Genomic DNA, 12,808 nt, shown 5'->3' with positions numbered 1-12,808 from the left:
CACATTCAATGCAATCCTCATCAAAATTTCAAAGACATTCATCATAGAAATAGAAAAAACAACACAAAAATTCATTTGGAAAACCTCTAATATGTAACATAATACTGAACAACAAAAATAAGGCTGGTGGTATCACCATACCTGATTTTAACCTATACTACAGAGCCATAGTAAAAAAAAGCAGCATGGTACTGGCACAAAAGAAGACATGTAGATCAATGAACAAAATAGAGGACCCAGGTATAAGTCCAGGTAGCTATAGCCACCTGATATTCGATAAAAATGCCAAAAATACTCATTGGAGAAAAGAAGGCTTCTTCAGCAAATGGTGTTGGGAAAACTGGATATATATCTGCAGAAGGATGAAAATAGGTTCTTCTCTCTCTCCATGCACAAATATTAAGTCCAAATGGATTAAAGACCTTAACATCAGACCTAAAACTCTGAAATTGCTAGAGAAAAAAGTAGGGGAAACATTTCAACATATTGGTGTTGGCAAATACTTTCTGAATACAACCCCAAATGCTCAGGCAATAAAACTACAGATTAACCACTGGGACCTCATGAAATTACAAAGATTTTGTACTGCAAAGGACACTGTGAATAAAGCCAAGAGGCAACCTACAGAATGGGAAAAAATCTCTGTGAACTATATATCTGATAGAGGATTAATATATAGGATATACAAAACTCAAAAAGTTAAATAATAAGAAATCAAACAAGCCAATCAAAAAATGTGCTATGGAGCTAAATAGAGCATTCTCAAAGGAAGAAATACAGATGGTATATAAACATCTAAAAAAATGTTCTATGTCAGTAGTCATCAGGGAAATGCAGATTAAAACTACATTGAGATTTCATCTCACTCCTGTCAGATTGGCTACCATCATGAAAACAAATGACCATAAAAGTTGGCGAGGATGTGGAAAAAGAAGAACCCTTCTACACTGATGGTGGGAATGCAATCTGGTCCAGCTGTTGTTGAAATCAGTGTGGAGGTTCCTAAAATAGCTAAAGATTGGTCTACCATATGACCCAGCTATAGCACTCCTAGGCATATATCCGAAGGACTCATCTTATTCTCTTGGAAGTATCTGGTCAACCATGTTTATTGCTGCTCAGTTTATAATAGCTGGGAAAAGGAACTAGCCTAGATGTCCCTCAACTGATGAGTGGATAATGAAGATATGGCACATTTATACAATGGAGTTCTACTCGGTGGTAAAGAAAAATGAAGTTATGAAATTTGCAGAAAAATGGATGGATCTGGAAAGGATTATACTAAGCGAGGTAACCCAGGCCCAGAAAGCCAAGCGCCACATGTTCTCCCTCATATGTGGATCCTAGCTATGGATGATTGGGCTTCTGGTTGAGAAGGAAAAAAACTCAGTAGCAGAGGCCAGTAATTTAAAAAAAGAGATATAAAGGGAAGAGAAAGGAAGGGAAGAGTGTACTTAATAGGTTGGTATTGTATATATGTAAGTAAAATGATTGAGATGGGTAGGGGATATGATGGAGAATGGAATTTCAAAGGGGAAAATGGTGGGTGTATTACCATGGGATATTTTTTATAATCATGGAAAATGTTAATAAAAATTGAGAAAAAAATAAATAACAATAAATAAGTAAATAAAACAAGGGAAAAATAATGTCAAACCAATGTCACATATAAAGTTCTCTGAACCAATAAAGATTGAATATATCTTATCTTGTGTACCTGTTGCAGTTATTGCCAAAAACAGCTTATGGGAGGAAAGGCTTTATTTTTAGCTTACAGATTCCACAGAAAACTTCATCATGGCAGAGAAGCTGGCTCATTTCATCACATACCATCACAGACGGACAACAGCCAGCACAGCTGCAGTAGCTGAGTCTGCACACTTTAGGGTTATACTCAAGATCTGCCCCCCATGATACATTTCTGTCATCCGTGCTCTGAGTGCTGTATGCTTAAGTAGAAAGCTGAGTCTTAATTAAAAATGTGGGAGGTGGGCTGGAGAGATGGCTTAGCGGTTAAGCGCTTGCCTGTGAAGCCTAAGGACCCCGGTTCGAGGCTCGGTTCCCCAGGTCCCACGTTAGCCAGATGCACAAGGGGTGCACGCGTCTGGAGTTCGTTTGCAGTGGCTGGAAGCCCTGGCGCGCCCATTCTCTCTCTCTCCCTCTATCTGTCTTTCTCTCTGTGTCTTGTCACTCTCAAATAAAAAAAAAAAATTAAAAAAAAAAATGTGGGAGGAGGACTGGAGGAATGGCTTCAAAGTTAAGGTGCTTGCCTACAAAGCCAAAGGACCCAGGTTCAATTGCACAGGACCCAGGTAAGCCAGATGCACAAAGCGGCACATAGGTCAGGAGTTTGTTTGCAGTGGCTGGAGACCTCCATGCTCATTCTCAATCTCTCTCTCTCTCTCTCTCTCTCTCTCTCTCTCGTACTCTTTCTCTCTCTTTCAAATAAATAAATAAGTATAAAAATGGGAGTACATGGGAGACATACATTTACATTGAAAACACAACATTAGCAAAGAGAAATTCTGTACATAGAAAGGATTTTTATGTTCTAAAGAGGTTTCTCACATGCGTCTTTTTGATTATTGCATGCATATAGTATAGGTACAAATAAAGCATTATAATCACCAAATATTTTTAAGATTGATTTATTTGGAGGATATTCAAAGATGAAGCACTCATCAGCAGCCCATCTCCCATAACCACTTTCATTCCTAATAGTCTACAGTCTCAAAATTGTATACTTTTACCAACATATGCAATGGAAGATATCCTTAACATTAGGTTTTCACAACAGGAACATCTTCATTGTATATTCTGTAATAAGGATCCTCAAGACTAAATTCAATGCCAACCCAATAGTCCTACTTTGTTTTATGAAATATTTGCATAGTATCTGACAGGCTACAGTAAAAACTTATGGAATGTTTTCAACTAGATAAAAGGAAAAGTAAAAAGAATATGTTTGACTGAGGCCATACTTATCCAAATCATCAGAGGCATTCCCTATTGCACTGAGCATTATTGTGTTTTGATGATTGTAACTTATAACAGCATGGAGAAACCATTTTTTTACTTCAATATACAAAATTCTTTGGCTATATCTCTATTATTTTCTTTTTATGAACTCATATTAACTATTGTGTTTTAAAGAACTCACATGCTTGACATTGTTACAGATTTCTCTCTACCATGAGCTAATCTTACCTTTTGAAGAAAAGCTAAGATTCTCCTAAAAATGTCAGTTTCCTTCTTTTGAAGATCATTATGCAAAACAACAGCTTTTTATAAACCCATCATGCTAACATCTATGAAGAAACATGTCTTTAGATAATTGGAATGAGGACAAAGTAAAGAGTGTATGTAAACTAATTTCTTTTTTGAAGGACACGTTGACCAGAATTTTTTTAAATTTAATTTATTAGTTTTCTTTTCAGCAAATATAGGCAGTTTGGTACCATTGTTTAGGCTCATCCATGATCTACCCCCTCCCAATGGACCCTCCTTGTTGATGTAAATGGGTCATGCATTGTGGAGTTAGCCCACAGTTATTGGTACAATAAATGTCTCTGCATATCATGACCCAACATGTGACTCTGACATTCTTTCTGCCCCCTCTTCCGAAAAATTTCCCTGAGCCATGTTTGGGTTCATTTTTGGTCTGCTTCAGTGCTGAGGTGTTGGGGGCCTCTGAGGCTCTGCCTCTCTGATTTGGTAGGAGTTGATTTTTCTCTGTGTTGGTCTCCTTCCCCTTTGTGCTGGTATCCTGTTCATGGGGAAAACAGCACCTTTGCTTGTTTCACCAATTTTCCTTAGTTTCAGTCGGGACCCTTTTGTGGTATGATGGGGCATCTCTCTCCTTAGGATCTGCATCTATCTGAAAAAGAGAAGCAGATTCTCCAAAGGAGAGTAAGTTAGCACCCAGAAAATTGAGATAACACTTACTTTTTTGATAGAGAGTTTAATAGGTGTAGGCCCTCTTGTAGCCCATGATTGATGGTAGCTTGATATTGGAGAGCATGCTTATGTTTGGATATGGTTCTGACTTATTTCCCAGCTCTAGCTATGGGTCCCATACCACTGAGGGGATCAGTTAGCCAAATCAAGAGCAGTTGGTTCCTCACTATGGCTGTGTGCCACTATTGCACTTGTGTGGGCATCACACCAGGTTATTTGTTGCTAATTAGGTTAGACCAGGAGTTGCTTGTACAGATATTGGCCATTTCCCCCAGTCGCCCATGTAGCACCTTCTGGCACTAGACATGCTGACTGTCTGGGGACTGACTCTCTCCTGGCTTCCAGCAATGCCATTCCATTTTACGTGTCAGCTGCATATGGTGTCTTCAGCAATAGGGTCTTACCACGGACCTTTGGTGGGTCATCAAGTACTCTGACAGAAGTCTGTCATTCTTTTAAGAAACCTTGTAGGTTTCTCTGATCAAAAACTCATTGTGGATGATAGCCCCATGCTTGTAGTGGGGGTTACATGACCTGAATTTTTTAACTCTTCATTTATTGTACATGTTATTGCAGTTGACTGGATCCTTGAGAAAGTTGTGCATGCATTCAATCTGCCTAACCAAGACATTCTACAGGTGTTCACAATTTCAATTCAAAGAGAAGGAGAGACACAGAGAAAATATGGGTATGACACCATCTCTTACTGCTGCAGAGAAACCCCAGATGCATGCCATATTTTGTGTAACTGGCTTTATGTTTGTAATGAGGAATCAAATCCAGGGCAGTAGGCTTTGCAAGTAAGTGCATTTAACCACTAAGAAATATCCCTAACCCTAGAAATCATATTTTTAAGCTATCAATTTTTCTTTTTCTAATCTGAGGTCTCACTACATTGCCCATTCTGACCTTGAACTCCAAGTTCAAGTAATCCTTCCACCTCAGACTTCCTTCCAGTAGCTAAGGCTCCAGATTTTCGTCACCATACTAGGTGTGTGAGGTTTGCATTGCTGGCAGAAAACATCCAAGAGCAGCTTGTGGGAAAATAAAAGGTTTATTTTGGCTTACAGATTTGAAGGGAAGCTGCATGATGGCAGAGAAAATGATGGCATGAACAGACAGTGGACATCACCTCTGGGAACATCAGATGGACAACAGCAACAAAAGACTGTACCAAACCCCGGCAAGCAGAAGCTGGCAATAACACCCATAAGCCTGCCCCCAACAATACACTGCCTCTAGGGGGCTTTAATTCCAAAATTGTCATCATCCAGGGACCTAGAATTCTACATAGAGAAGTTTATGGGGAATACCTGAATTAAACCACCACAAAGTGTATTTATAAAAATCCACAAATATATGCTAGTAGTGATTATTTTAAAAGTATGGAATGGATTATTCCTTTTAAGTTGTAAGAAATAACAAATTAATTTTGTATGCGTTTGCCTATGGTATAGATTATGTATGTATTTATATGTGCCTGTTTGTGTGTGGGTATGTGTGTGTAAAGGCATACACATGCTGTGGTACATGTGTGGAGGTCAGAAGACAACCTCTGGAGTTGGTTGTCACCTTCTACTTTATTTGAGGTTGGGTCTCTGTTCATAATGCTGCATTTCAGGATAGCTAGCAAGCTTCCAGGTGATTCTCTTATCTTTCTCTCACTTTTCACCCTGATACAGTGGGATTAAAGATCCTATACCACAGCATCTGTCTGAACATGGCTTATACTTAACTGAACTTAAGAACTCACATGTATGTAGCAAGTTTGTTTGTTACCTGTTGAGCCATATAACAAGCCCTAGAGTAAATTTTATATGTGTTTTCTATACAATTACATTTGTCCACATTAAATTTACTAAACCTGGGGCTGGAGAGATGGCTTAGCAGTTAAGGAATTTGCCTGCAAAGCCAAAGGACCTCAGTTTGATTCCCTGGACCCGAGTAAGCTAGATGCACAAGTTGGCACATGCCTCGCTCTCTCTCTCTCTCTCTCTCTCTCTCTGCCTCTTTCACTCATTCAAATAAATAAATAAATAAAATTTAAAAAAACAATGAATTTACCATCAAATTATCCCTATTTTTTTAATCTTAATTTGCTATGTTTTCTATGTATGAAGACAATATCTATATATATATATCGTAAATATATATATATATATATATATCGTATATTGTAAATAACAACCTCACATAAAATTACCTCATTTTCCCAACACTCATATGTGTTATAGTTAATCTTGATTAACAGCCTGCCTAGGCTGAGAAATACTTAGATCAGAAAATCACACCCCTAAGGTCAACATGAAAGTATTCCTAAAGATGGTCAACTACTGTAGGAGTATCCATCTTGAATGTGGATTAAGTGGCATCATCTAATTTGCTAATGGAATGAAAAAATAGGAACACAGCTAGCACAGGCATAGATGTTCACGTCCTATTGGGAGAAAGGCAGGCTGCTTTTCCACATGCCCCTACTGCCTTTGTATCTTGACTCACCTCAGGCCCAGAGTAATGTAGCTGGCCAGTCATGGACTGAAAACTCTGAAACCATGAGCCTCAATAAATCTTTCCTCCTTTATATTGTTTCTCTTAGGTTTATTTCATAGCAACAAAACCTAATGCAATATCTTAATACCAAAATGCCTATTGGGCTATGTGCAAAGGTTCATTAAGAGTGGTACAAAATACAAAGTTAATAATCCATGAGATTTGCTTTCTGGTATATAACTTCCTAATAATGAGTAATGAATAGTGGCATGGATTTTGTTCTTCAAACTGTGCCTATGTCCCTAATGGTTCTGTAATGCTGACTGACATTTCTTTAGAAGGACTATTTTATGTTGGACTATGAGGATAACATTGAAAATTAGTCATGATGTATCATACCTTATGCACCACTGATCATGTCTGGTTTATCAGCTTACTCTTCAATCTAGACTGGGCTTCAGGAAATGAAAATAATAACTATTAAGACTTACTCCATTACAAAGGTGTGAGAGAAGATCCAATAGGAAGAAAAAGTCACTTAATAATGAAATGAGTATTGATGGAAGGATTGCATACTGGTCTGGCATGTGGTAGTGTGGTGCATACTGGCAATGCCAGACATTGACAGAATATATCAATGACTATGGTCTTCAAGGACGTTATTTACTGTTTCTTCACAGATTAAACTTAATTAATTCATTCAAATACTGATGACATCATGGAGTAATAGCATCTGTTCTAGAAATCAGTTGCCATTTATACCTCCATGAGGTGTATTGATTGTTTGGGTAAAAGGGACAATAAGCCTACCAAGTACCTAAAATATATAAGATACTGAAAAGCACACATAGTTTGTAAAACAGAAAAACAAAAATAGACCAGTGTGGGGAAAAACAAGTATTCAGAGTAGCAATTAAAGTCACATCAAGCTTTGTCAGCTCTGGTTTATGCTCTTCCTTAGAGAACCTGGAATACTTGCATGATTGATTCTTGATTTCTCTTAGTGAAGACCTTGTTTAGTAGCTCAGTTGGTATGAAACTTCCTATTTAGCTTAGCCTGGCTTCAAATGAGACATAATTCTCCTGCCTCAGCCTCCAGAGTTCTGAAACTGGAGGCATATACCATGATACCCATCCACTGCAGGTGTGGGTATGTGTGCGTGTGTATGTGCATGTGTGTGTTCGTGTGTGTGTGTGTGTGTGTGTGTGTGTGTGCATTGATAGGAGATACAAATTGGCTAGGCAATCAGGGTAACAGAATCCCAAAAGTAATGATTTTGTATTCCTTGACTAAAAACAGGAAATGTCACTGAGCTTACAAAAACCTGGATTTTATACCCTCCAGGAAAGATTTCTAGACTAAGTTTATATACTTCCTAAAGGATGAAAACTCAGATGTTTACTTAAAATTATTGACAGAGCTAAAAATTCTGATCTTTGTCTATAGTAACCTGCTGAGCTGGTCTTTCTCACATAGCCACTCCCCATAAAAATAGTAAAAGAAAACAGATGAGTCTCAAGGTGGGCTTCTCAAACCCCTCTCTTGCCTCTCTGGGCAAGAGCTCTGCCTTCTTCACTCATGGAGTTTCTCCAACCTCCTCTTGTTCCCTGGGAGAGAACTCCACCTTGCTTCCTTCACCTGTGTTCTAGGCTTAAGTCCCTTTCTCTTTGTCATCCTAAAGCTTTCCCATATATCCACAGAAATTAGGAAACCAAAATTGGTTTAAAAAAAGGATTTATATACAATTTGGCCAAATCAGAGAGGAAGACCTCTAGTTTCTCTCCAACTATTCTGCACCAAGGTTACAATTTTACAGGGGAAAAATAAATAAATAAATAAATAAAAACATGAGTCTGAGCAAGGCAAGGAAACATGCATATGTTAAGTGAACCCAGAGATGAGTACCAAAATTCTTTGAAATCGCTTCCTGGTTGGGGAAAGTTTTCTCACACAAAGGATTTAACACATTCCTGGGGAATCTTGAATTCTATGTGATCTGTGTTTAGTAATTTGTGGGCTGACTTAGAGCCCTAGCGATCCTCCTGTCTCTATTCCACTCCACACAGGGGTTACAGCCCAGATTTTTACTTGTGTTTGGTGTCCAACTCAAGTCTTTGGGTTTATGCAGCAAGTGCTTTTCCCCACCAATAATTTTTATATGTGTGTGTGTGTGTGTGGTAGAACATATGTCATGAAACTAGAACATTAACCATGAGAGGTGAAAACATCCTAAGTCTGGGGTAGAATAAAGAAAAGCAAGAGAGCAATAGAGCACATTTGACCTGCAAGGAGAATAGGAATTAATAGGGTAGTAAAGAAAAGGTGAGGATAAATAGGAGAGAAGAATAGTGGAGGAAGATCAATAAAGGAAAATGCATATGGAAAATGGCATAATGAAACCCATTGCATTGTGTGCAAATTAAGAATCAAACATTTTTAAAAGAGTAATTATTATGTATTTATTTGAGAGAGAGAGAAAGAGAGAGAATGGGCCTATAGCTACTGCAAACAGACTCCAGATACATGCAGCACCTTGTGCATCTGGCTTTATGTGGGTCCTGGGGAATCGAAAAGCCTTTGGCTTTGCAGGTAAGTGCCTTAGCAGTTAAGCCATCTTGCCAGCCCAGCAAACAATCTTTTTTTTTTTTTTTTTTGAAAGTGATAGCTATATGGAAACTTTATTAAGTCCCACGCAGAATGTATTTTCTCTCTTCTTTGCATAGCATAGATGAAGGATATTGTACAGCAGTGGGAGAACTGGGGATGCCTTAGTTAAACAAATAAAAAATCAAAATTGCAGCATGTGTATGTTGTCTTTCTTTTCACACTAGCTATCCTTTGCATACTTGTAAGTTGACTATAAGAATTTCAGATCTCACATCCTCAGGATCTCATTTCCATAAGAGGAGAAAGCTTTTCTCCTCAACAGAAAGGAAAGTCAGCCTGTTACTGACAATTCCTGTCACAAATGTCCCTTTGCCTGCTAAATCTATTCTCACTGGAAAGATGGATTAAGACAATAAATTACTTTCCTTTCCTGGAGCTGTACAATTGAAGTATTAAAACACACATGTGCATGCATATGTATGCATGCACGCATACACACACACACACACACACACACAAACACACACACATTTTTGTAAGTAGAAGGCCAAATGTCCAAAATAAAATGGATAATTTCCCACTAATTGAAAAGAAGTGATTGTGAACTTTTATGTCTAAAGACATAGTATTTAGAAAACTCACCAGATGTTATTTATCTAGAAAGGAAATGGATATTTTGGATAATTTCAGTATTTTATAGGTCAATGTTTTTGAAAGCCTCTAAACCATTTCATCTGTGAGCCTCTGTGTCCTTTTGATAGGAAATACTCATGGACCTATAAGAAAATGGCAAAAATAGGACCATTATATAAACACAAGTTTAAAACAGCATAAATTATTAAAATCATCACTTTGAGTTTTGTTTTGCTTGGTTTTCTTTCCTTTTTAAGAAAAAAAACTAAGATGAAAGTCTTTCATTCATATGATACATAAATTAGTCTGAATTTTCATGACTGTATATTCCATTAACCCATTCATAATAATTAGTGATTTAATTTCTTTTGCTACATGGTAATTTGGCTATATGGAAGTTCTAGTAATTATATGCCAAATATACAGAAAAATTTGTGGAACAAACGCCTAATGTTTACTTCATGATGAAATTATCTTTAATTTAGAGCTTACATTTTAATTTTAAAAGTCAGAGTGTATGACTTGGAATAATAGGCAGTTAATATTTATATTCATCCAAAGCACATATTATTATAGCCTTATCATACATATTTCTTACTGAGAAATAACTTTAGCTGTTAGTTTTCTAAGACACAATGCCTATTTTCTAAGTTGCATTTCATTCTGCTTTGGCAATAGATAACAGAGAAGAATAATTACTACCTTCAATATAAGGATTCCAAGTCTTAACCTATGCATCACAATTAAATATATTTCAGTAATACTGAGTTTCCTTTCCATATACCAAAATTAACCATTTATATATTGTTATATTTTAAGTTTAATTTAATTAATTTATTTATTTGCTTTGTTTCTTTGTTTATAAACGAGTTTATTAGTGGCCACCAACATTATAAAATCAGTGCTTTATCATGACTTTCCCAGTTAACTTCTGTAGTGGTCATTTCTACATTGCTGGGATGAACATCCAAACTAGACACAAGTTATGGGAGTAACAGGCTTATTTCAGGTTATAGATCTAAGGGGGAAGTACCATTAATGGTGGAAAAATATACTTCCATACATTGAACCAGAGAGAGAATCAACCAAATAGCCAGCAAAATCAAAAGCAGCAAGTACAAACTGGCATCAAGCAGAGCCCCATCCCCCAGTTGTTACCTTAGGGCTGGCCCCCAGGATCTACTACCGACAATACTTCCTCTAGACAGGTTTGAGTCTATAGAGAACATACATTATAACTACCGCATTCCTTTCCTGGTCCCCAATGGACTCATAAACATCTCACATTGTAAATTGTATTCTGTCCACCTCAAAGGTCCCTTAGTATTTGCCAATTTTAAGATTGTTCCAAAGTCCCGGTTTCATCTAAGATTCAATACTGTGATTTAACTGTGAGTCTTGTAAACTCAAAGCAAGTTGAATACTTTCAACATATGATGGCACAATCCTGAATTCTAACAGTCACCAGTATCTTTTCCAGTTTCACCATGAAGCTCCATAAGTTTTCCCAATTCAAATTTGGGCTTCCTTAGCATTTTTACTTTTCTAACAAAGGCATCACTAAGCTGATATACTGGCAAGTCTTTTCTATGTCTTTCCCAGTGCTGTCTGGAATCCTGCAAGCCACAACAAATTACGTTAGTTAAAAAAAAAAAAAAAAGAAAAAACATCAAAAACACAACCTGTGGAAAGAAATTATAGAATAAATTTACACATGTAACACAAGGGTGAAGTTATCTGGATTGCATAACTAGTGACAAATTAGTACCTAAGCCTTCTGAGTCTAAGCCTTACAATTTTATGAACTATAGCCTCTTATCCATCTGTGTGTTCTACTTGCAACATCAGAAAAATACATCAGTTGTAAGTGGACATCAATTGGGACTGAAATGTATTTTCCTCACAAATCCCAGTTAAAAGATTTAATAAACCACCTGAGTCTATGGAGGACATACATTCAAACTACTATACCTTCACATAGTATTCAATACTTTCTCTGAGAAATAGACATTTGACCACCCAGATTTATTTTATCCCTGTCCAAATGTTGGCAATCTCTTGAACATATGTACTATATCTACTTTTCTCACAAAGTATCATGCTTGGCTCTGCTTGCTCAGATGTGGGTTGGCACATTATTTCATGGTGGCTGGTGACTAACAAATTAAAGGATGATAATGTCAATGATATGAAACAGATCAAAAGAACTAACATCAAAATATATAAATAATTAGTTAAAGTATGTTTTTGATTGCTAGCAGAGAAAAGATTCCATATATCTTAAAGAAAGTAGTGGCAATACATGTAGGTTCATTGCAGTAAACAGCCTCACATTGCTGGGATGAACTTCCAAACCAGGCAGTTATGGGAGCAAGGAAATTTATTTGAAACTTACAGATCTAGGAAAAGTTCCATAATGGCAGAAGTCAGCCCCATTTCAAAAGACCAAGCAAAGAGAGAGAAAAGCCATCACTAACACATCAGCACAAGCAAGCACAACTCAGGAACTCCAGGCAAGCTCAAGCACTTTGTATATCTGTGGTTGGAATTTAGATCTAAGTTACAGCTAGACACTAGAATCAACCCACAGTGATACTTTCTCCAGCCAGGTGGCTGCAGATCTAAATTATATACTTTAATAAACTCCCAAATAAATTGAGAGACATCCATTTAAACCAACACACTCATGGTATTTTAATCATAAATAGTAATTGATAAAAATATATAAAATTGAGATGGAGAGATGGCTTAGAAGTTAAGGTACTTGCCAATGAAGCTTAAGACGCAGGTTTGATTCCACAGACTCCATGTAAGTCAGATGCACGTGGCAGCACATGCATCTGGAGTTTGTTTGCAGTGGTTAGAGGTCCTGGCATGCCCATACTCTTTTTCTCCCTCTCTCTTTAACCCTAGTAAATTCACAAATAAAAATATATAAACTTTATAAATTATGCAAATGTAAAAATAGCTAAAATGTATGATTAATATTAATAATATTCAGAGAGCATATATTTTACATATCATCTACTCAGAAACTGATCAAACATTTCCATTTTATAAAAGTTATATTTGACAAGTCAGTTTCACAAATAAATACTCAGGCTACATACTAAATGTCTG

General features: G+C 36.9%; 1 non-coding gene across 1 annotated transcript; it reads right to left on the bottom strand.

Annotated features, from left to right (window-relative positions):
• Positions 1–11,528: 11,528 nt before the first annotated feature.
• LOC123453895 lies at positions 11,529–11,597 on the bottom strand. The gene has a single exon (XR_006633067.1). It is a non-coding gene; the product is annotated as a small nucleolar RNA SNORD73 (small nucleolar RNA).
• Between the last annotated feature and the right edge of the window lie 1,211 nt (positions 11,598–12,808).

This window comes from Jaculus jaculus, chromosome 12, assembly GCF_020740685.1.
Source record: "Jaculus jaculus isolate mJacJac1 chromosome 12, mJacJac1.mat.Y.cur, whole genome shotgun sequence".
Taxonomy (NCBI): Eukaryota; Metazoa; Chordata; class Mammalia; order Rodentia; family Dipodidae; genus Jaculus; species Jaculus jaculus.
The sequence above is the reverse complement of the archived record's forward strand: the minus strand, read 5'-3'. Positions and strand labels throughout refer to the sequence as shown.